The 25,052-nt window shown below is 40.8% G+C and overlaps 1 protein-coding gene across 11 annotated transcripts in view; it reads right to left on the reverse strand.

Annotated features, from left to right (window-relative positions):
* The window catches only part of ZNF518B (zinc finger protein 518B), a 429,620-nt gene that overhangs the window by 73,448 nt on the left and 331,120 nt on the right, over positions 1 to 25,052 (reverse strand). For 5 of the 11 annotated variants that reach the window (XR_010601561.1, XR_010601553.1, XR_010601554.1 and 2 more), the window contains one exon: positions 24,026 to 24,112. The exons of 2 other annotated variants lie outside the window; for them this stretch is intronic. The gene's annotated coding sequence lies outside the window, so the exon portion shown is untranslated. Of the gene's footprint in view, positions 1 to 12,114; positions 14,038 to 18,246; positions 18,441 to 24,025; positions 24,113 to 25,052 lie in introns of all 11 variants that reach the window. 4 more of the 11 variants (XR_010601552.1, XR_010601551.1, XR_010601555.1 and 1 more) reach the window with 1 other exon arrangement.

Here is a 25,052-nt window from a genome sequence, read left to right on the forward strand (position 1 = left end):
ATATTTGAGTTCCTTCAGAACTCTTGGGTGAATACCAACTGGTCCTGGTGACTTAATACTGTTTAGTTTATCAATTTGTTCCCAAACCTTCTCTAATGACACCTAAGTCTGAGACAGTTCCTCAGATTTGTCACCTAAAAAGAATGACTCAGGTTTGGGAATTTCCCTCACATCCTCAGCCGTGAAGACCGATGCAAATAATTCATTTAGTTTCTCCGCAATGGCCTTATCATCCTTGACTGCCCCTTTACCATCTCGATCATCCAGTGGCCCCACTGGTTGTTTAGCAGGCTTCCTGCTTCTGATGTACTTAGAATTTGAAGAACAGCTAGCCAAAGACCCAAAAAGTAATAGAACATTTTTTTGGCCTTCTTAATTATATTTATGCACTTCATTTGCCAGAGTTTATGCTCCTTTCTATTTTCCTCACTAGGACTTAACTTCCACTTTTTAAAGGATGCCTTTTTGTCTCACTGCTTCTTTTACTTTGGCTAAACAACAATGTGGCACTTTTTTGGTTCTCTTACTATGTTTTTTAATTTGGGGTATATGTTTAAGTTAATCCTCTATTATGATATCTTTAGCAAGTTTCCATGAAGCTTGCAGTGATTTCACTTTTGGCATTGTACCTTTTAATTTCTGTTTAACTAACTTCCTCATTTTCATGTAGTCCCCCTTTCTGAAATTAAATGCTATAGTGTTGGGCCACTGTGGTGCTTACCCCACCACAGGGATGCTAAAATTCAATAATCGATATATTATAGTCACTATTACCAAGTGATCCAGATATATTCACCTCTTGGAACAGATCCTGTGCTCCACTTAGGACTAAATCAAGAATTGCTGCTCCTCTGGTGGGTTCCAGGACTAGTTATTCCAAGAACCAAATCATTTAAAATGTCAAGAAACTTTATTTCTGCATCCCAACCTGAAGTGACATGTACCCAGTCAATATGGGGATAGTTGAAATCCCCCATTGTTATTGCAATTACTTATATAAATAAGTAGCCCCACTGAAGTCAGTGAAACTAGTTGCATGAATCGTTGTTCCCAAGCATGAATCTAGGCATGGTAAAATCAGGAGTTTTGAAATTTAATGGGATTTGATAATAGTGCTTCAGTGGCAGAGAGCAGTTTGACAAGTTTTTCAAATTTATTTCCTCTTCAACCTAGTCAGAAGCCAAGTGCATTTAGAACAGTACTGAGCACACTCCACTCACTTTTAGATCTGTGGATTTGATGCTCAGGATCTTCTAGGATCAGGCCCACAGTGTTGTACATAGTAAGTGGTAGCACGGTATATCAACTTGAGCTAAGCAAATGATTTGTAGTGCATTATTTGACAGATTTTCCTGTTTGTGAACTGTTTGCAAACAGACTAAACATTCATATTTACAACCATTCATGAATGCATTCAGTATTTAATTCTTGGACTGCAGATGATTTGTGAAGAGTTTGCGGTGTATATTCACAATTCACACTGTGCTGGAAAGTTATATAAGAGTCATAAGTGAGTTTCCATTCCTTAATTTTATGATGTATGTAGCTAACCACCACAACTTAAATTGTAGATATTGCAACCAAATGTACAATTTGAAATTTGCTGTTGGTAAATATTCATGGTACTAAAGCTGTAATGTTCAAATATTTACAGAAAGCCAACATGGAAAGGTCACAAATGCAGTCAAATTGGAATTCTTATTCATATTCAAAATATTCATGTACAATAGTTCCTCTGTTCTCTCAACTAATATCAATCTGACACTGTGTTTTGAGCAGCATAACAGATGAACAGTTGTATCCAAATAATATGGGAATATTTAAAAAGATTAAGGAAATATACAAGTTATAATAAAAGATCCTGCAGATAGTTAATTAAGCATTTCTAGTGTTGCCATCTGCTTTATGGTCCTTAACAGCTAATTTGAAGAACAAGATTGTAATAAATAATAATAATGCTATTGTTGATTCCCAAACCAATGTGAATCAACTCCTAGATACAAATTTCTTGACTAACCCCAGAATCCTGTAATGATCTGGTAAATACAGTAGCTTATATCCTTCTCCTTTTATTGCAGAGGCATGATTTGTAGGAGTCCCTATTAAAAATTCTACCACCAAAAAGAGGGGGTGATTTCCCTCTCTCTTTTGTAGTTTACACTTACTCTGTATATTGCTAAATCATATCTCATAGAGATAATTTAATTCCTATAAAAATACCTAAATGTCTCTATCTTTTCCTTTGAAATTACCTGCAATCTGGTGCATTCCAAATTCTTCCCCTGAAGAAGATATCCTGGGGGCCCACCCCTCACAAGTTTGTCATCGAACATTTCAAGTTACACAGATTGGTCACTCTGCCAGAGTACTGTCAGTGGGACCAATTCAGGAAAGTGCTGTGCTGAATAAGGATGATTATGTGCATGCTTAAAGTTAAAAACATGTTCACATCACAGTAGTCTTGAAATCGTGTCGGCATGAACAGGAATGGATTTAAACATGTACTTAAGTGTTTTCCTGAATCATGGCCAATACCCAGTGTTCTTTAGCCAGCAAACATGACTGAATAGGCCCTGGGAGCAGAGCGGATAAAGAAGGGAGTGTCATTTTCTGAAGAAATTTTTCATAATAGAACCAATACACTCTGGTCTTGTGTGCCAAGTAGTTTTTGGCTTTTCTCTTGGTTGGGATTATAAGAAGAGTTAGAAGATTCCAAATTCAACATCAGACAACTGACTTGCTAAAAGTGAAACATGTGTTTAAATGCCTTGCTGAACTGGAGTCTGTGCATTGAATGACAAGATCTGGCCCACTGTCTGAAATGTGCTTCAGAATCTTTTTGGATGAAAGAGACTGTTAGAATTATTATTTTTGTGATTAGACAGGAATGAATAGATATCAGTTGTCTGCAGAGAAGTTTATTTAATTTTATCTCTGGTTTAGGATAGCTCTCATTTCCCCCTCCACATCCCTGCCCAAAAGCTTGCTATTGTGTATGAGACAGATCAGTACAGTATCTTCCCAGCAATCTTGCTCACTGTGTTTTTGTTGGGTTCAAGTTTAAAGAAGCTGCTAACTTTTTTGCTAACAGCAAGTTAAATTTCCTTTGTAGGAATGATAGGGTGGAAAAAGTTGTCTCCTATATTACGTGCTCTGTTGTTCCACCCTGGCATGGTTACTTCCCGATTTATTTTTAACCATCCTTTCAAGGGCCAATCTAATGCCCCCTGAAGTCAAGAAAATTCTTCTCATTGTCTACAATCTGTGTTGGATCAGGCCCTGAGTGCTCAGTGTTTTCTGCAAATATGTTCTTAACTTAGGGCTTTGCCTTTCTCTTCTTCTGGGGAGACGGCCAACCAAAACCCCCCACAAAATTTTAGTTCAGGGGCCATCTGTCCCTTATGCAAACAAAGTTAGTGTAATATGCAGTTTCTCCATCAGAAATTAAGCCTCCCCATAGCACACACACCCCAGCTCCCTTTTACTCTTTCCTGTATTGGTCAGTAAAGGAATCTATGATTAACTTGGCCTTGTGCTTGGACACATTTAAGACATTGTTCTCTGTCCTGGAATCTGGTAAATTTTATCATAAGTAGTATGGGTGGCTGATCTTTACTTTTAGGGTTTTCCGTTTGTTACAGTTTTCTTCTTCCTCTGTAAAAGTGAGGCACACAAATAAGCTGGTGACGGAGGAATGGACACTAATCTTTTAGGCCCACATACACGCTGCAAGAAACCATCTTGATTTTTTTGCAGCTTTTGGTGGGACCAAGAAAGAAGGCTGTGGTTGAGATTTTCAAAGCTCACTAGGAGATTTAGCCATGGTAATTGTGCGGTTAAATCCCCTAGTCAGTTCTGAAAAATATCAAGCTATGTTTGTCTCAGTAATACTAATTTTGTTTTCAGCCATTTTAATGGCAGATTACCCAGTATCTGGTTTAGTATTGATAGTGGCAATAGAATTATTAGTTTTGATCTGAGCTGTAAATCCTTCTCTAGAGCTTATTTTTTATTGGACTTCTGCAATGTTGGTCGAGCAACAAGGAACCATACTGTGATCTCTTGCTGCAGTGGCACCCTGGTATGTTCTCTGTTTCTTCATTAGTCCCAGTGAGTCTTTATAGATACCCAGATATCTAGATTTCCCGATTGCTTTGTGTTGGTTTTGTTTTTTGCTTCCAGATTGGTGATATTTTCTTCAGGAGGGTGAAATAGTTCTATTTTAGTATTTCAAAAGCTATTAAAATAGTGAGAGACTACATAGATAAGCTATTCAGCCTAACTATATTGTAAAGTGTATATATGGCAGCATCAGAGGTATCCAAATAAAAGGATCCCAACAAAACTTTAATGCAGCCAGAACCCCCATGTAGAAGCACCTGTGTCCTTTGGAGCGGACTACAGGCAGCTCTTCACTCAAGAACATTTTCTCCTTCTCTTTCCATTTCCCCTACCCCTCAAACCACATCTACCTGCAACTCAGCTAGCAGGAGAAAGGAAGCACACTAATATACAAAACATTTTGGTAAAAAAGTAAAAGTCAAGTTTATTTAACAAAGAATAGATTGTGAATCTAAACACATTAGCATAGCCCAGACAATAGTTACTATTCAAAAGACAAATTAAATACATTCTGCCATAGAACATCAACATTTAGTAAATAGATAATTCAATCATTCCAGTTCAGTTGCTTTCAGAAACAAACAGTCTCTTTGCTGCTTTGACAAATCAATAGTTCTTCCACATTGTCATAGTAATAAAAGAAAACTAGTTTTATGATCCTTAAAAAGATTATTGTGCAGAATACTCTCAATATATTTCATCCTATTCTCTTTGACAGAAGAAGTGACTAATGGTGATTTAGGGGACAGGTAGTGTTCAAGTACTTCTAAGAGAGCACATAGAAAAAAAAAACAAATAAACTGTGCCAAAAGGTAATAATTTACTTCTATTTTAGCTCCACAACAAAATATACGTACCCAATGACCTTTCCACAGAAGATGCTTTTCTCCTCCAAACTTGCTGCATAACTCAATACAGAATAAAGCACTTGATAAAGTGACAGTTCTGATGAGTTGGGTGGCAGACTAGGATCAAAGACCACAGTGATGGAGACTATGGTAAGAACCTAGACTGATTAGATCAATTATATCAGTAACTACATACGAGAAATAAACCATACGCTTTGGCTGTAACTTCTTCAAAAGTGACTGTGGACACTGGCAGTCTCTAATGCCCTTTCTCAGTAGTTTTGTTTGTAGTAAAATATTCAAATCTACAATATTCCTTTCTTTATTAAGGATATAGGTAGAGGAAAACAGCATTACCACTAACAGTCCACTCTATGAAAACTTGTGTCTTAGCATTGTTGATACTGGTAGAAACTTCAGACTTTGTAACTAGATTATGGTTTCATATTTACCACTTTCCTTCTACTGTTCCTGAAACCTTCTTCATTGTCCCCCATGTATAAGTCTCTGACTATCCTGCATAATATAGTTTACCGCAATGGCATCTGATTTATAGTTCACCAAACACTATTAGTTGTATGTTTTTTTCCCATTGTTAAGTTGTATCTTTATTTTCCTTGTAGAAAACTGAAGCCAAAAGCAGTAAGACAGACAATGGATGTCTGATCTGCACTCTATTTGTCAACAGAAATCATTGTTCCTTGCAAATTGTACAGTGAATATTTCCTTGCTACATTTTGCACTCGAGCCAGCTAATTAGCCTTCACAGTTAAATTAGTCCGCATCAGTGGAATAGACAAGAGGTCCTTTTCACCAAAGTGAGGAATATCAGTGCCAATATCTACTGATAGATGAGGATTTGGGACAGTATTGCTTAACCATAGAAAATACATATCACACTTGCCATACAAAGAGAGAACCCATAGATTTCTCCGGAACTGGTTCAGTTTAATTTGTGAGCAAAGTAGTTCATAAATTACCTCAGACAGTCTCACTGACTGCCAAAATGCCAAACTCTTATTTAACAAAATCTCTGGACGCTATATCAGACAGTGTCTCGTGTGTGAAATTGCACCCCATAATGCTTTATAGAAATATGCTTATGAATGTAAATATGACATAACTAGAATATGTTTTATGCTAGATATGCCATGTAACATATCGTTGCAAAGGTTATGTTCTACTGAATGTATTCATCCTATTTGTATGCATGTATCATTTTTATAGCTGAAGTTATGACAGTTGTCTCTATGCTTGTATTTAAAGTGTTTGCTGTAGAAAGCACCTAAGGCAGATTTGGTCAACATAGTGTGAAGGGGTTATTCAAGTAAATGGAAGTACTTGCCTAAGCGCTGGGGTCTCATCACTCTGTGAAGCTTGAATCGATCAGGATTCCCAGGTGGTGGTGGTGGTGGTGGTAGCTGAGGGTCCAGAGTGCTGGAGACCGGCAGAGTCCCCAGCACAATCAGTCAGGAGAAGATGAAGTCCCAATGGAACTGATGCAGATGTTGGATACAGGCATCAGAGCACTTACTTGAGCATGGGTAGGGATTTTGTAGGGAAAGAACAATGGTTCAAGGGAGAACACTAGATTTGTTTATGGATAAACTGATGGCTCAAGGGAGTATACCAAAGTTGTTTTGTTCAGGCTAGCTAGACCATAGGAACTGATCATTCCTGGCTATGGGCGGTGTTCCTTTGAGGGAGATCACAATGCAATTAGGCAGCTTCAGTATTTTGGAGATACGATTTCACCAAAACTATTTACCACCTGCCTTGAAATGGTTATGAATAAGATCAATTGGAGGAGTGGTGTTAATATAAATGGAGAACAATTATCTCATCTCAGATTCGCGGACAACATCGTACTAATTGTCAAAAGCACAAACCAACCGCAGAGCATGCTACGAAGACTCGACAAGAAAAGCAGTCAGGTCGGTCTGAAAATAAACCATTGCAAAACAAAATACATGCAATCAGACATCTTAAGAAAAGCCCGAACAACAGTAACAGGAGAAGAAATTGAAGAAATGGAACAATACATACATTTGGGCCAAGAAGTTAATATGCACCAAGACACGAACAGAGAACTCTCGCGAAGGATTCGGGCAGGATGGTGTGCGTTTAATTCCATCAAGGTCGTCCTCAAAGAAGAAAAAAAAAAAATAGACATGTACAATATCTTCAATTCAACAGTGTTGCCAGCCATGCTGTACGGAAGTGAAACCTGGGCACTGACGAAGAGAGGAGAACAGCGGCTGTCGGTAGCTGAAAGGTCAATGGAACGAGCTATGTTGGGAATTTCCCTTCTGGATCGTACCCCAAATGAAATGATTAGGGAACGCAGCGGTGTGAAAGATATTGTCATGGAAAGCAGATATAATAAGATACGATGGGCTTGCCACACAGCATGGTTCACGGACAATAGGTGGACCACAATCATTACTGAGTGGTACCCGCGAGAACAGAAAAGACCACCTGCTCGGCCTCCAAGAAGATGGGAAGATGACATTGTTAAAAGTTTCGTACGAACATGGAGAAGAAAGGCAAGAATGCAAGAAGAATGGCAGATGTGTTGTGATCGGCGCAGTCTTAACGACAGCTGAAGACCGATCGATCCAGGTGATCCAGTATTTTGGAAAGCAATAAAGGATTTATTTCTAGAATTGGTCTGATAACTACTGAGCTGGGTGTGTACAGGCGCAGGTTCATTAACATCTGAAGCAGAGATTCCCCATCATGCAGTGCTTCCTTGCTTTCCTGGTCCCAGAGTTCAGTGCAGTTCATGCCTTATAATCTGTGTTCTCCATTCTGCATGCTAATTGAGAAGCCTCCCTGTCCAATCTTTGATGCAAATGAGACTAGGGGAGTTTCCTTAATCCTGTCATCCTTGTCAGGAGGGTTTTAGGTGTGTCTTTCACTGCCTTTTCATTGCTTTTTGTAAGTCTGTCTTCTGATCGGCTTTGGTTCAAGCAGAGGCTGGGGGACGGGGGGAGGTCTTTCGTGAGTCAGACAGGCTGGATACTGCGCCCTGGTTCCCCAAGAATGTAAAGCTGATAGGTAACACCTCACCTCTGTTTGCCCGAAGCTGGGAATGGGCAACGGGGATAGATCACTTGATGATTACCTGTTCTGTTCATTCTCTCTGAAGCCCTGGCATTGTCCACTGTCAGAAGACAGGATACTGGGCTAGATGGACCTTTGGACTGACCCAGTATGGCCATTCTTATGTTCGAACTCTGGAACTTGCTCACTGCCCTGGCAGACAGCCCCTTTTCATAGATTCATAGATTCTAGGACTGGAAGGGACCTCGAGAGGTCATCGAGTCCAGTCCCCTGCCCGCATGGCAGGACCAAATACTGTCTAGACCATCCCCTGATAGACATTTATCTAACCTACTCTTAAATATCTCCAGAGATGGAGATTCCACAACCTCCCTAGGCAATTTATTCCAGTGTTTAACCACCCTGACAGTTAGGAACTTTTTCCTAATGTCCAACCTAGACCTCCCTTGCTGCAGTTTAAACCCATTGCTTCTTGTTCTATCCTTAGAGGCTAAGGTGAACAAGTTTTCTCCCTCCTCCTTATGACACCCTTTTAGATTCATAGTTGAATCTGTAAGCAGGAGGTCATTTCTGGGGCCAACATATCAATCATTTTGGCTTATTAATAGTCAGCATGGAAGCTATCCCTCAATCAGCTGGACAGGCACTTTTAAATTACAAGTTTGAACTACACTGAGCTTGTGTGTATACAAAAGGAAAGAAGAGAATTGTATGTCTTGTATATTCAAACACAAGCTTTGCCTTCTACATTATTTTTCATACTACCTCAGTGAAGGAGCGTCAACATTTTGCACAATAAAGACCCAATAAATTATTTCCCTACAAAACTCTGAATGAGTGCAAGTCACTCCCACTGAAATAGTTAAAGCTGCATACACATCCAAAGACATAGGTTATTATATTTTTGGAAGCTTGAAAGTCTATATTTGTATTTCCACAGATTTTGTCATTGGGTTTTAATTTAATTGGTCTAAAATAAAAAGCCACAAGTTTTATAAGACTTGTTTGGTCTTTGGGTGTAACGTAAGTTCCAGATTAAAGTAATGTGTTAGCATAAAAAGAAAACCTTTGGTATTTGAAAAGTGGAGTGGACATCCCTCCTTCCTATTTCAGGAGGGACCAGTAGCAGCACCTATTAAGGTTTCCCAATACCTCCCATTATAAGATGCTGTATTCAGCTCCTTATAAGGTTGCCAAATTTTAACTGTTGGGGCTGGAATTTTCCATGACAATTGTCTGCCTCAGCCTGAATGTTTTTAGAAAGTTTTAGCCAAAAAGGTTTGAAAGTTTTGAAGAACAAAACTCAAAAAAAAAAATGTAATTTTCCTAACATGGGGAAAACAAACTGGTGACTGTTTCTTTGAGACAAGGGACCTGAAATTTGGCAGGATAACAGCTGTGTGTGTGGAGGGAATAAGGAGCCTGGAACTGGGGCTGAGAGAGACTGGGAACCTTCAGGGCTGGGGAAAGAAAATAGTGGATAGGAGAGACTGATGAAGAACTGGCTGCTTTGAGAGAAATGGGCTGGGAAATAGAGTAATTATATAATCATATGCTCTCAAAATTCATACACACAAGGCAGGGGAAAGGCAAATTCAGATTGCCTAGGAAACTTTGATTCTTAAGTTTCCTAGCTTCTGAGTGCTTGACTTTGCAACCTTAATGTTATATTAACATATTGTATATATTAAAAAAATAAATGGAGGTGCCAGTCCTGACTAAGGCTATGATTTAATCAGGGAATTTTTAGTAGAAATCATGGATAGGTCACAGGCAAAAAACAAAAAATCATGGTCCGTGACCTGTCCATGACTTATGCCATAAATACCCCTGATTGAATCTTGGGGCGGGGGAGGAGGATGCTGCCAGGGGGAGCCTGCAGCACGAGCTGTGGGGGGCTGGGGGGGGAGCCCCAGAAGGGCAGCGGCTGCTCAGGTGGTCCCCGGGGCCAGCTGCATCGGCCGCTGCTTGGGTAGTACTGGGGTCAGCCACACTGGCCCCTGCAGAAGTCACAGAGGTCGCAGGAAGTAACAGAATCAGTAGGAAGTCATGGAATCCGTGACTTCCGCAACCTCCGTGACAAACACAGATCCCTAGTCATGACTCCACAGTTAAGTCCGAGTTCAGTTTTGCACTTAAAGCAGGGATTCAGCCCCTTAGTTATGAATTAAAGATACAACATATCCTCCCTGAATTTACAGCTCTTACAGATTGTTCTGCAACATTAACTGAGATCTTGCGCATAGGCTAGCATTGAAAAATAAGGCTGTAATTTACTTATGTTATTAACAATTTTTGTATTATGATTGTACTGGCTACCAACAGATCAGGACAACAGATCTTAATGAGACTGAGGCCACAAGGTCTCTCTTAATAAAGATGGCTGCTGGCTTCACTGTTCAGAAACAATGAAAGATAGTGGCCATTTTGAAAAATAAATTAAATAAATTAATGGAGATATCCTATCTCCTAGAACTGGAAGGGACCCTGAAAGGTCATTGAATCCAGCTCCCTGCCTTCATTAGCAGGACCAAGTACTGATTTTGCCCCAGATCCCTAAGTGGCCCCCTCAAGGATTGAACTCACAACCCTGGGTTTAGCAGGCCAACGTGCAAACCACTAAGCTATCCCTCCCCCCGGCACTTTAGCTGGGGGTGGCTGTGACCTCAGTCCCAGTAGGGATGATATATCATAGCATATGATAGTATTTTGAAAGAAGGCATTTTATGTAAGTTTTCAGTAAGTTACAATAATAAATAAAATAAATGAGCAAATAAACTATAACTTCTTTCCAGTGTCCTTACCTGTGTTATTAATACCATCTCTATGTCCACTAAAGGTAGGACAAGAAGTAATGGGCTTAATCTGGAGCAAAGGAGATTTAAGTTAGATTTTAAGAAAAGCTTTCTAACTATAAGGGTAGTTAAGCCCAGAAATAGGTTTTCAAGGGCGGTGTGGAATCCCCATCACTGGAGGTTTTAAAGAACAAGTTAGACAAATACCTGTCAGGGATGGTCTAGATATACTTGGTCCTGCCTCAGCACAGGGAGTTAAACCAGATGACCTATTGAGGTCCCTGCCAGCCCTAGACTTACTATGATTCTGTTTTAGGCCCACTGGTGTCAATAAAACTAAATGGGGTAGTAAGCAGTACACCCGAGAGCAAGGGTGTAGGATTGAGCCTTTAAGTTGAGAAAATTAAAAGCCTTTTCCCAAATCTTATTTTCATTTCCATTTGATTTTTTCCATTTCACTCCAAAGTGAAACTGACTAGCTTATTTTCACTGAACCTTTTTAGATTATTTAATATTAATTTTACTTTCTCAGGACCCAAAATCCTGCAACATCTGGAGTTCAGACACTGCAGAAGACTGTTTAACTTGAAAGAAAAGCGGTTTTCCTTTGATTTTTTGCACACTCCTGTTAATCTTGAAGGGTTTTTTTTTTAAACCAATCTATTTATACAAAACCTAAAATTTGGGCTGAAGTCAAAATGATCACGTCCTTTAAAATGACCATGTCCATTTTTCATGATAATTACTTTCTTCCACTTTGCTTTGACTTTTTTGCAAAATGTTTATTTATGTTTTAGAAACAGATTACTGCCCTTTCTATACTATTGAAAAGAGAAAAACATCTTTGAAAAAACATCTGGCCTTTATAAACACACATGTTGATAAAAAGCAAGAAAGAGATACAGTTCTTGAGTTAGAAAGGTTAATATATCACTAGCCAGAGAGAATTAACACTGTTCGGGGATTTCCATCAGTTGATAATAAGACAGCAAGAGATATGGCATTAAAACCAATAACATACAGTAAACAATAGGTTACTAACTGCAACAGACTACCCTCCAAGTCTCTTCATTTTAGTCATATATGTCTATATGTGAAATCATCTCTGTTCTTAAAGTTCTGATTTATTAATATTGTAGCATGAATTAAAAAAAAAACAGCTAATACAGCCCCTCCAAATCCAAAATATTGCAAGATAGTTAAGCATATCCACCCCAAAAATATCTCAAAACCTAATAGCTATAAAAACTCTAGACCCAATAAAATAAATATCAAAGACTTACTCTGAGTTGATGGGTTTTGTTCATATAAATGTAAGAGAGCAGCAAGTTTCAGCTAAGATTTCTTCAGAAATGAGCTACCACCAACTATGAGTTGGAACTACCTCCCCATCTGTCATACAACATAAGATGTGATACAGATTGCTCTCTCTTAACTAGCATTAATTAATTCCAGGTGTTATTCCCTAGGATCCATGGTGAATCTAATATTGCTTATGTCCTACAGCTTTGGCAGGTGCTAAATAGAGGTTTGTTTGCTTTCAACACTTGTGTATTTGCACCTAATTTTTCAAATGTCTTTTCCAGCTGAAGCACTTAAAGTTGCTCTTTTGCTCCTTGGAATAAAAACTGTGATGTTGTCTTCCAAGGGAAGAGGTAGAAGCTGTGCTCTAAAGGGTTAAGCTTCAGTAGGAAGTTGCCATTTGCAGGAACCAGCTGCAGACTCTGATACAGGGAATACAGCCAGGCTACATTACAGCAACATCTAGCTGTGGGGAAAACTAGGAGTTTAAATCCTATTTGTAAAAGTGACTTAGGTTCCCAAGTCTCAGTGAATGTTATTTAAAAAAATTTTACTTCACAATTATTGATAGTACACTAAGTGCTAATTTTTAATCCCACTGAAACAACCATTAGAGAGTTCTCTATACATTTTTAGAGCTCAAAAATAACAGAAACCTGTTAGTATAGTAGCAATGCACTGCCTTATCATATATAGAAGCCATGTGTCAGCAACCAGGATGTGGGCAATCATCACTAGTGGTTAGAGCCAGAGTCAGGGCCCTAGAGTCAGAGCACTTCTTTCCCGTGTTACAAGGACCTGGTTTGCAAAAGCAGAAGTCTCCTGCTATGTATGGCAGATGTTTTTGAAAGGCTGCTGCAGAAAACCCCATTTGCTGCAGCTCCATTTTGGATTGAATTAAATAATTAGTAATTTATTTACAATGAACACCTACAAATGACCTTTAGTACTAATCATCTGACAGCATCCACTGTCCTTCTCAAGCTCCAGAAGTTCTTATTTCATACCCTAGTTTTCAGGCTTCCTTCTCATAAACAACACAATCCATTGTTCTCCCCACCTGGTCTCACTGCTGCCCTCTTGGCAGCCCAGACCTCTACAATTCCTGATGGACCAGTTTCTGGAGTTTAGAGAAACATTTCCTGGCATCAGGAAGTCCAGATGAAACCACCTCAAGTGGGCCAGTTTTCACCCTTTCAACAGTCCTCCTCCCACCGCTGACTTTTGAGCCAATGTTTTGCGGTGGCTCCAAATAACCAGTGGGCCCTCACGGAAGCCTTAGATTTCAACATAATCCCTCACTTTAACCCAAATATTTTACCTCTCACATACCTCACACCTAAAATAATAACACAGATCCACATGTTCTCCACACAGACCCTTTCTTACAAACAGCTTTGGTTTCAACAAACTGGCATTTTTTAATTGAAAAATCCCCTATCAGTTCTAGTCCCAGCCTGTTCACAAATCCCCTTAGATCAAAAACCCCAGGTTGAGAACTCATAGAATAAATTATTATAGAAAGGCTGAGCCACCTGCAGGGGGAAGTGGGTTTTTCAGGCAGAAGGGGGTTGGCCAGGCCAGGCTGGCGACTAGCCTCCCCAAGCCTGTGTTTCATCCACCACCCATGAGAGAGAGTTAGAGACTGGATTTTTGACCAGGAGAACAGCCTAATCAAGTAGGTTCTAGAGGCTGATAATGAGACCTTGTCAGGGTTTCCAAAGATTGGTTTTATTATATAATTATACGTTATTCAATTACAGGTCCTGTTTATTAACTCAGGCACATTCTCTGCCAGGTCATCGCAATTAGTATATAATTCAGTCCCTGAATCAATTCTATCAAGATGATGAGGATGCACTTGATAAGATCCTATTTGCTGAATGCTGGTAACAAGAAGCTTCCTAAATAAAGAAATAAACAATTTGTAAATTGACAAAATAAAGTGGGAAGACACTGCAAATACATTCTTTCTGCTGGATGATGAGTCTCAGCCTAGTTGTTTATGTGGTGGAGTGTTACAGTTAGAACTGTCAAAATCAGGGTTTTATTATACATGATGACAAATGTAGACCTTGTATGAGAAATTTCCAGTATAATGAAACCTAATCTCTCTAATTTCAACATTTTATTCTGTACTGTTACAGAAATACACAGAATGATTGATGTCAAAGATACTGCAGCTACTTATTTCTTGATTTCCTCAGCTTCCCTACAGTTCGTAGAATTTTGTAATGACTTCATCCATGATACTGTTATAAGTTAACAGAGGGCCAGCCCTTGTGCATGTTAGGAGGGGAAGAGCTAGTAAGGGCTCTCCCGACGGGCAGACTCCATGGTCTCTGGAACACACAGAATACTTATGTCTCTAGAGTGTAAACTAATGCAAAGGGATAGGGAAGAGTAGAGAGAAGGCGGGGGTGCGGGCTCTGGGGTGAGTCTGGGGATGAGAGTTTTGGGGTGCAGGAGGGTGCTCCAGGCTAGGATTGAGGGGTTTGGAGGGCAGGAGGAGGATCAGGGCTGGGGCAGGGGGTAGGGGCGTGGGTAGAGGCTCAGGGGTGCAGGCTCCAGGTGGCACTTACCTAAAGCAGCTCCCAGAAGCAGCAGCATGTCCCTTCTCCAGCTCCTACGTGGAGGCGCGGCCATGCAGCTCTGCACACTGCCCCGTCCACAGGCACTGCCCCTGCAGCTCCCATTGGCTGTGGTTCCCAGGCAATGGGAGCTGCAGGGGTGGTGCTTGGGGCAGGGGGCAGTGTGCAGAATGGAGCCCCCTGGCTTTCCCTACGTGTAGAAGCTGGAGAGGGCCATGCAGCTGCTTCCAGGAGCCATGTGGAGCGGCCCTTCACCCTGCTCCCCAGCTGGAGCACCGGAGCAGGGCAAGCCCCAGACCCCGCTCCCCAGGGTCAAGGGTCGGATTAAAATGGCTGATGTACCGGATCCGGCCCACGGACCATAGTTTGCCCACCCTGTCCTAGTGTAAGGTAAGTAGCGCCAGGAGGCAGTGGGGGATAGTGGAGAGGGCACTGAAGGGGCGCTCAGGAGACATGGAACGTGTTCCTAGCTGTTCCAGGGTCTGATGGGTGACTTTGGCAAGTCACTTTGCCTTTCTGTGCCTCAGTTTCTGTATCTGTAAAATTAGACTAATGATACTGACCTCCTTTTAAGAAGAGCTTTGAGATCTACTGATGAGGGAAAACTCTATATAAGAGCTAAGTGTGATTATTGTGTTTCTCTGAGCAGCAGGAGTAATTGGCTGGAGAAATGTGTCCAAACCTGTTCTGTCTTTTGAACTATGTGCCCACAACTGCAAAAAGGCAAATAAACATTCAGCCTAAAGCAAGGGCTCCCTGATTCAACATCCACCAACCAGACACATTCTTAAAACAAAATAGAAGTAAAGGTGAATGTTGAGATGAGTTCCTGTCTGCATCCTGTAAAACTTGCCCATACCGGTATTGCCCTGGCCTCTTCTTTTGTCATTCAGTGTTGCACGCATTCTAAAACAATATGCATTTCCTCACCTTTTGGGGGTGAAGCCAGACTTTGAGGCACTTGCTCCCCTACTTCGTGTAAACTTTGCTTGTGCCAATCAGAAACGAACACAAACAGGTTTTGGGCCCCGTCCCCTATGACACTTCTATGATGTCATAGTTGGTACTTTATGGGCCTGCCTGCCATGTGCAGGCAGGGAGAGGAGAAAGAAAAACGAATCCTGTGTATCCTGTGTACACCCGTAACCGAGCCTGATCACCTCGAAGCCTCTCTCTCAGCTCACGTGTCTCAAACAGAGTGTCTACGTTTGCCGGTTGTTATGTGTTGGTTTGTATTTGTAAGTATCTGTTATTACTAAATGCTGCATCTTTGTTTATAAATATTGTTAGTAGATATTTTAGTTGTGTGTTTTAAGTTTCATTAACTCTATTAGCTAATCAAACGCTGCTCCCTTACCCCTTGTAATTATCCCCAATAAAACTTTAAATTGATTAATTTGGGTGTGTGTGTGTGTGTCTGCAGTTTGCATCGTGACCCATACTCTCCTTGCATCCCTTACCAATATAGTCTATTGCCACGTGCAGCCTGGTAAATAACAGGCCTGCATTTTCTTTCACCCCTGCGTGCCCGTGGCAATCCACAGTGAATAAACTCCAGACTCTGTTCAGATTACTACATTTGGTCTTATATTTTTACTCCTCTACCATGGTGTTCCCAAGTAACCAAATGCATTAATTAATGTATTATTAATACATATATTTATAAGTATTCCCTCTGCATGGTATCTGTGTGCCAATGAACATGAAAGAATTCTTATTGCACTGCAGAAAACTAAGAGATTCAGAGAAATCCAGCAGTTCTATTTAAGAAGCTATTTTTTGGTATACAGAACACAATTAAAAGGAACATTTCCTGATCCATAGCCATGCAAATATTTGGAAGGATTACAGAAAGCACAGAATAATTGGTCATTAGTTTCTAAACATGTTTTATCTTGTGAAATTAACAACTGAAGCTATACAGCATAAATATATTTAGAGAAGGAATGTAATCCTTTCATTGCTGCATTTATACATATAAAATAAACTGGTACTCTGCATTTAATTTATCAGTTACACCGAGAACATGCAGAAACGTGTCAGCAAGAGATTAATTTTTAAGAAACCAAAGATCCTGTTATAATGCAAATGTCCCTTGTAGGGTCAAATCTTGTTTATCTAACTTGCATGAGTAATCCCATTATACCTACTGGGACTGCTCAGGTAAGGGAGGGAAGTAGGCTCATAAAAAATAAGGGAAGAGAAATGCAGAAAACAGAGATTACATTAGAACAGAAGCAGTCTGGTGTGCAGACCATCAAGGTTTGATGGGGTGGAATCACTGCAGGTGATGTTGTGCTCACTGGTCCCATCTCTGAAGTTTACTGATGGCTTGAAATAGACTATTTTGTTGCAGCTGGTTATCCTTCCATCTGCTCCTGCTGCTTAGGTCTGGTCTACACACACATTTTGTACCAATATAACTATTTCAGTTAGGGGTATGATTTTTCACCCATGCAGTTGTACTGGTAAAACCCCTTATCGTGGACCCAGTTATGCTGATCTACATGTGCCTTACAGTGGCATAACTTATTCCCCTTCCTGGGCAAAAATAAGCTATACTAGTATAAGTGCTTTCACATAAAATAGAGCTGTATCCATGATGGGGGTCGGGTGTGTGGGTTGTACCACATTAAGGATATGGTTTAATGAAAGCAGTACCACTTGTGTGTGTAGAAAGCCCTTAGGGTCAGGCGCTCATAGCTCTAAATGGAAAGGAACCCCTTCCTCTGCAGATTGAATGAAGAGGGAACTAGCATCTAGTCTTAAGTGGGGTAGGGAGGCCTTTTAAAAAGATCTCTGCACATGACTCACTGTTCTTGTATGAAACAAGCCACTGACTGTGTGATCCCACTGAAATGAATAGCTACCCTCTTCGAGGACAAATGTAAGAAAGATACAGGGTAAAGTCTATTTTAGTGGGTACCCCCCACCCCAAGACATTTGTAGCAGAGTGCATGATCCTTTTCAGGGTTGTTGCTTGAAAACGTATTTTTTAATCTCATCAAATGTTTTTTATTAGCTCCTTGCTGGCTGTGGGTCAGTGGATGTTCAGCACCAAATAAAGGAAACCCCTTCAACTACTGAACAGCTAGTCCCCCTATCTCCCACAGCACTGGACACAAGCAGGAGCAATACAGCAATCCTTGAGAGTAAACTGAGGTGGACACCACCACTGCTGTGAGGAAAAGGACATCTCCCAGTCCACCTGCTTCCATTCAACTTATTATGACTAGAAGCAGGAGGGACTGAGTTGATGAGCGACATTTTCTCCTGTACAATAACAAGACAACCATCTTTTGATGCACCTGTGGCTGGGCATTATGCTGTAAGAGAACAGGAACAATAGCCCCATTCTCCAAAGAGCTATTCCTAAACAGGAGAAGGTTAGGGTGGTTTCCTTTCTATAGCTCTTTGCACCCAACTGGAGACCGGTTGCCATGTTCCTCTTCACTCCTGTGGCTTCTGCGGGAACAATGGGAGTTTAACATGAAGAAGATGACGGAAGTAGCTATCATGTACCTTGACTATTTCAGGGCATCGTTGAATCTTTGGGGCAGAGGCAGCTGGTGATGCGATGCTCTGACACTGGCCCTTGGGAAGCACAATGTCACCTGCACTGGACCTTCCTCCAGGCCAGCAATGAAAACCTTTCTGTTCAGCACTTCAGTGAAACTGCAAACCTGACAATCCAGCTGGGTGAGCTTGGTATTTACCTGAAGCACAGAGCAGAGAGGTGTATGTGCAGAATTATTTCTAAATTACAAAGTTTTCCATAATAAATTAGCTGCTCTTTTAGAGGACTTAGGGGCTGATTCCCCTTTAGTTCATGCCAATGTAAATCAGGAGTAAGTCCACTGAAGCCATGGGAGTTATATGCAGGTAAACATGGTGTGATGCGAGCATCAGGCCCATACCTAGTGCAAATCCACCTACAGTTAATTAGTTTTCATAACTGCTACATATTAAAGAGAACATCACAGAACAATGATTTTGGTTCATATTGGCTGGATCAGACTAATTGCTTCTGATTCTCTCTTTGGTACAGCTGCTACGTCCTTCCTCATCCCAAATCCCCTGTTGTATAACTAAGCACGGCTGGTGCTCATGTTTGCAACATTCAGAGAGAGAGAGCAAGTGATGAAGCATGTTGAATTTATAGCTTTGACCTTTTCCTCTTTTCTTGCAACATGCTACTTCTAGTGATACTGCTTTGCAGAAAGCATTTGACAAAGCTGCTGTTGACCAGTGATGGATTGTAATGGCATCAGGGGAACAGGGATGATTTTGTTCTTGCTGCACTTTTGCAAAACTGCCCCAAAAGGGGAAAGTAGTTCCCTGGTTTCACTTACTGGGCCAGAATCAATCAGGTCATGGTAGTGAGGCATAGGTTTCACTTAAGTCTTCTAGTTTGAACCCATAATAGGAGAGAGAGAGCCCGTTATGTAACAATAAGAAACAATCACCTATCACAGAAAGAGTGACTTTCTTCTAACACTGAACAAAGAACTTTGTTAGGTAAGGAAAACAGAATTGTCCCTAAAGCTACACTCTATCCCTCTGTTCCAATGTCAAGCTGCTGCTTAGAACCTTCCCAGGCCTGGTTTCCTACTACAGTGTTAAAGAAACAGTACACATATTTCACAGTCTCCAGAATAGACAGATAGTCATAGTGCTAGTACCTTCCCCTAAGCTTTTTGATCATAGAGAGGATGCTTTAATTTGCCGTTAGGAAACTCACCAGCAGATGCTGCTGAGAGAGATGTACTGAAGTAATAAATATATAGATAGATATACCTATCTCATAGAACTGGACAGGACCCTGAAAGGTCATCGAGTCCAGCCCCCTGGACCATTGGCCTGCTAAACCCAGGGTTGTGAGTTCAATCCTTGAGGGGGCCACTTAGGGATCTGGGGCAAAAATCAGTACTGAAGTAGTACCTCTTCTTCAGCTAGTATAGTAATCTCTGAGAGAGTTCTGACTCCCTGATTTTTCCCCAGACAGAGATGGGAGACAGTGTACTTCCTGCCTATGGATCTCCACCAAGGACTATGATGACAATAAATAAGAACAATATGCAAGAGAGATTAATAAAATTTCCATTTCCACATCTATATGTAAACATATTGAAAAGATTATAAATTCATGCCTAAGTGTCTGTAAGATCAAGGCTTGTGTGTTTGCTCTGATCCAATTTTACCCTGCATGCCTGAGAAGTATATTAGCTTTGTTTTTGTTACTTAAATCTGCTTTTGGTTGGAGGCCAAACGTCTGATGGATATGGAAGGGCCTGAAGTAAAAAGTTTAAATTTATTTCCTCCTCACTAGCCATGGCAGTTTCCAGGACCCCATTTATTTACTTAACTGTACAACTGACTTCAGTGTGAAATACCACTAAGTGAGCCTACATGCAACTAGGGCAGCAGCTGTAACAGCTACAGCAGATATAGATCAGATTCAGCAGCCAGGAATATAGCGAGGGTCACAGCAAGGTGGGCACTCCTCTGTGCCTAAGAAAAACCTGAAATAGAACACTTCAAATGCATTGTTCTTTTTAAAAAGTATTTTTGGACTCATGAAAGCAAAAGACTGATAATACCAGCTAGAGCTAGTCATAATGTGTGCAGATCCTCTGAGCTTTGTAAATGCACCTCATTCCTGAACGGAAGTCAGATACATCTTTGCTTCACAAAGTTTTAAACTTGGGTTGATACTTCCTGATGCTGCTAAGTTTAACTATATCTCATTTAACCTATTAACTAGTTGCTTCCTTTTATGGAAGGCTAGTTCATTTAACTCCCTAAATGGCAGGTGTACATTGTTTATCGTCCATCTCTTCTGAGTCATGCTCCGTCCATACTACTACTTTCATTTAATTTTCATCTAGTAAAATAGCACTCCCACACGATGCATAAGTCTTAATCATTTCATATATATACACACCTATTGCAGTAGCAGTGGAATTATTCCAGATTTACATCAGTAGCAGAAAGGAAAATCAGGCCCAACTGTGTTAACATTGGTGTAAAATCAATGTAAATGCGATGAAAACCTGAAGTAATGATTATTTCAGAAATCTTATGTAATCAGAAATAACACAGTAAAAATAAAGTTCAGAAGTATTTCCACAATTCTGAGCCATATGTTTCACCTGCACGTAGGTTCTTATCCTCAGCCCAGCCCAGCCCAGATTGGAGGAGAGAGGAAGGAGCCTCCCTTAGATCACCTTTATGTTTCACCGATCCTGGCCTGGCTGTGCACTGTGCTGGTCCCCAGGTGTAACTTAGAGCAGTTAAGGACCACATCTCCAGTGCCAGCCTTCCTGGCTATGTGTCTTATGCTAGCCACAACAAAAGATGTGCTACGGGAACCTCTATGCCATTGGAGGACTCCATTTATGACTCCCATTCTGGGTTTAGACCTTCTTTGCACCTGCGGTGTGGTTTAAAGTGGCTATTGTGCTGCCAAAGATTGGCGCTGGAGCATGCCAATCCCAGTGATGGTTTTATATTACGGACAAATGCCCAAGTAGATTCAGATCAGCAAACTCATTTCACTTGTGTGTCCAGCTAAACTTGAATCCTGATGCTTATATTGAGTGCAGTAGACTGCGCCATTAAACTTCACCTCTGTTTTAAATGTGAAACCATTTAGAACTAGTAACTACCATTTTATTACAGGGTGCCTAAGAGAACCAAAGCAGCTGAGATAGGATGGCTGCAGGGCTGTTACATGATAATATGTATATATGATATTAGTTCAGAAATGGAGAGGAAGTTATTTACTTAACAATGACAAAATTACTGCTGAGAATCCATATTAATAGAAACAGAGTGAAACTGGAAACTATCATCAGGAAGCAGTCAGGGTAAATTGGGTGCAGTGCTGTTCCTACATAAGCTGTTTTGAAGGCAAAATTACTTTAAAGAAAAGCCAGTGTCCTTTCCCCCCGCTCCTCCTAGACAGCTAATAGTATGAAGTAAAGCAACAGAACCTCAGAACAAAAGAACAAGAAATCTAAACTAGAGGAGTGTAGGTGGATGCCTTCCATTGATACGGTATTCAGTATAAAGGTATGAATGTGGTTCTTGTTCTTGCCCTGCCTTGACTTCCTCTTATACAAAATCTCAGATATATAAAGAAGGGAGAAAAAAAACATTTGAAAGCAGAAGCAGTAAATGTTGGGGGGTGAAAAATGAAACAGGTTTAGGAAATCAAAGTGTCTACAAAGCATCTGCTCTGCTCACAGACTTCAGTAAATAGTCAGACTCAGAGTATCAAAGCAAGATCCTAAACTAAAGAGAGTTATTAAAAGCAGACATTGTCAAAGCAAGCCCATTTAAAAGTGTATTTAGAATTTTTTATCTGTGTCATTACAGCAAGAGATGAATGCATGAAAACTAGAAATGGGTGGGGGATCAGGTTTTCAATTTAGTGGGACGTTCTGCAAATTTCTTTTCCCCAATCTGGAATGGAATGAAAACAAAAATTTCATAAGTTCCTACTACATAAAATTTTGAAGAAAAAGAATTGCAGTTATATTTTGTTCTGATTTTGAACTATATATATATCTATATAGATATCTATATCTATATCTATAAGAAATTTCTAAATGAAAAGTACTTTTGAAATGAAAAATCAAAATGTTCCTATGATGGGTGGACCCTAAACCAAGCAACCTTACACTGGGCAACAAGGAGTTAAGGAATTACTCTGGGCTTAGCCAGCTCCGCCCTGCCACACCTGTAGCAAATACACCCACTGGTGAAGGAGCTAAAAGGCAAGAGAGCAACTCATTTGGGAGCAGGCCTGTTCCCGGCAGCTTCAGGGAGACGAGGTGAGGGAAGACAGAGTCTTTCCCAAAACAACTGCCCAAAGCCCCCTGAGATCCTGCTGCCGAGGCAGCCTGAGAGGCAAGCTGTGACACTCTGTACCTCAGAATAGCACCCTGGAATGCTGATGTCACCACTGAGAGGGGATGATGATGAGTTTTGAACAAAGTATGCCTTGTGAGGGTATTATTTAAGAAGTCTTTTTTGTTGAACATTAATATCCTGTTGAATTATGTGTATTATTGTATTTGCAATTATGAAGTCTTGCTATATGTGTTACTGAAATATGTTGGGAGGTTGGGAGATGCTCCCAAGTGACCTTTCAATAGGGATAAAGGAGCAACTATCACTTGCCAGGCAGGCATTAATGGCCTATCAAGAAGAATCTACTATCCCAGAGACTTCTCAGAGAGGACTACCTGACCCGATAAACAAACTAGGGAAATACAACCTTATTGTACTATTACAAGGTGGGTGCATAACTGGTTGGAAAATAATTTCCAGAGAGTAGTTATCAGTGATTCACAGTCATGTTGGAAGGGCATAAAGAGTGGGGTCCCGCAGGGATCGGTTCTGGGTCCAGTTCTGTTCAATATCTTCATCAATGATTTAGATAATGGCATCGAGAGTACACTTATAAAGTTTGCGGACGATACCAAGCTGGGAGGGGTTGCAAGTGCTTTGGAGGATAGGATTAAAATTCAAAATGATCTGGACAAACAGGAGAAATGGTATGAAGTAAATATGATTAAATTCAATAAACGACAAATGCAAAGTACTCCACTTAGGAAGGAACAATCAGGTGCACACATACAAAATGGGAAATGACTGCCTAGGAAGGAGTACTGCAGAAAGGGATCTGGGGGTCATAGTGGATCACAAGCTAAATATGAGTCAACAGTGTAACGCTGTTGCAAAAAAAAAAAAAAAAAAGCAAACATCATTCTGGGATGTATTAGCAAGAGTATTATAAGCAAGACACAAGAAGTAATTCTTCTGCTCTACTCCTGATTAGGCCTCAACTGGAGTATTGTGTCCAGTTCTGGGCACCACATTTCAGGAAAGATGTGGTCAAATTGGAGAAAGTCCAGAGAAGAGCAACAAAAATCATTAAAAGTCTAGAAAACATGACCTATGAGGGAAGATTGAAAAAACTGGGTTTGTTTAGTCTGGAGAAGAGAAAACTGAGAGGGGACATGATAACAGTTTTCAAGTACATAAAAAGTTGTTAAAAGGAGGAGGGAGAAAAATCATTCTTAACCTCTGAGGATAGGACAAGAAGCAATAGGCTTAAATTGCAGCAAGGGCGGTTTAGGTTGGACATTAGGAAAAACTTCCTAACTGTCAGAGTGGTTAAGCACTGGAATAAAATGCACAGGGAGGTTGTGGAATCTCCGTCATTGGGGATTTTTAAGAGCAGGTTGGACAAACACCTGTCAGGGATGGGCTAGATAATGCTTAGTCCTACCTTGAGTGCAGGGGACTGGTCTAGATGACCTCTCGAGGTCCCTTCCAGTCCTATGATTCCATGTCACAGCAAGGATTTTTTTAGCAGCTGGAATAAAGAATGAGAGGGACAGTGACATGATCAATTGGCCTCTCTCTTTCCCCCCCCACCCCATCCCAACACCTGAAAGATAGTCTGTAAAAAAGACTTGGAACTAGGAAGATTGGTCCCAGGCTGGAAGGGAGTCCAATCTGTGTATTGAGAAACGGTGAGCTGCTTATAAGGTCTGTTAGGGTGAGAGACCATTTGATTCAAATCTTGCTTAATCTGTTAAAGTTACAATTTAGACTGTTTATTTTATTTCTTAGGTAACCAATCTTTATCTCTATCCCTGCTACTTATAATCACTTAAAATCTTTCTTTCTGTAGTTAATACTCTTTTTTATATATATATTTTACCTAAAACAGTGTGGTTTTGGTCAAAGTACTTGAGGAATCTCAGCTCAAATTACAAAGGCTGGTACATGTCCACTTTCCTTTGAAGAAGTGGCAAACTTATTAATGAACTTGCACTGTCCAAGAGAGTCTTGAGCAGCGTGAGATGGTATATTTCTGGGGTGCAACATGGGGGTGATTGGCTGGGGCCTCTCTCTGTATGATTCATGAGTGGCTCAGGGAACATTCATGCAACATTGCTGCAAGTGGGGCTCTGTATGCTGATGGCTGAGTGATGACAATGCCTGGAGGGGTTTGCTGATTGTCACTGGCATAGCTTTGTGAGAGACAACCCAGGTTAGAAAGTTAAGGGAACACAGTGGTCCCACAGTTCCAGGTTGCATCCCGGGGATCCTGTCACAGAAACATTGCCCTTTCCTATGAGCTCCACCAGTAGGGGGAAGCCTTGGACTGAGCTGGGCCAGGAGGAGGTAGTTGCCCTCATGCTGTCTTATCCCCACCGCTGCTGCTCCTGGACTGCTGCGAGGACCAGCTGCCTGGGCCACCCAAGCAGCAGACAGCGTGGCTGGCCCCAGGGCCACCTGAGCTGCTC

The sequence above is a fragment of the Chrysemys picta genome, chromosome 5 (assembly GCF_011386835.1).
Source record: "Chrysemys picta bellii isolate R12L10 chromosome 5, ASM1138683v2, whole genome shotgun sequence".
In the NCBI taxonomy this organism is placed as follows: Eukaryota; Metazoa; Chordata; order Testudines; family Emydidae; genus Chrysemys; species Chrysemys picta.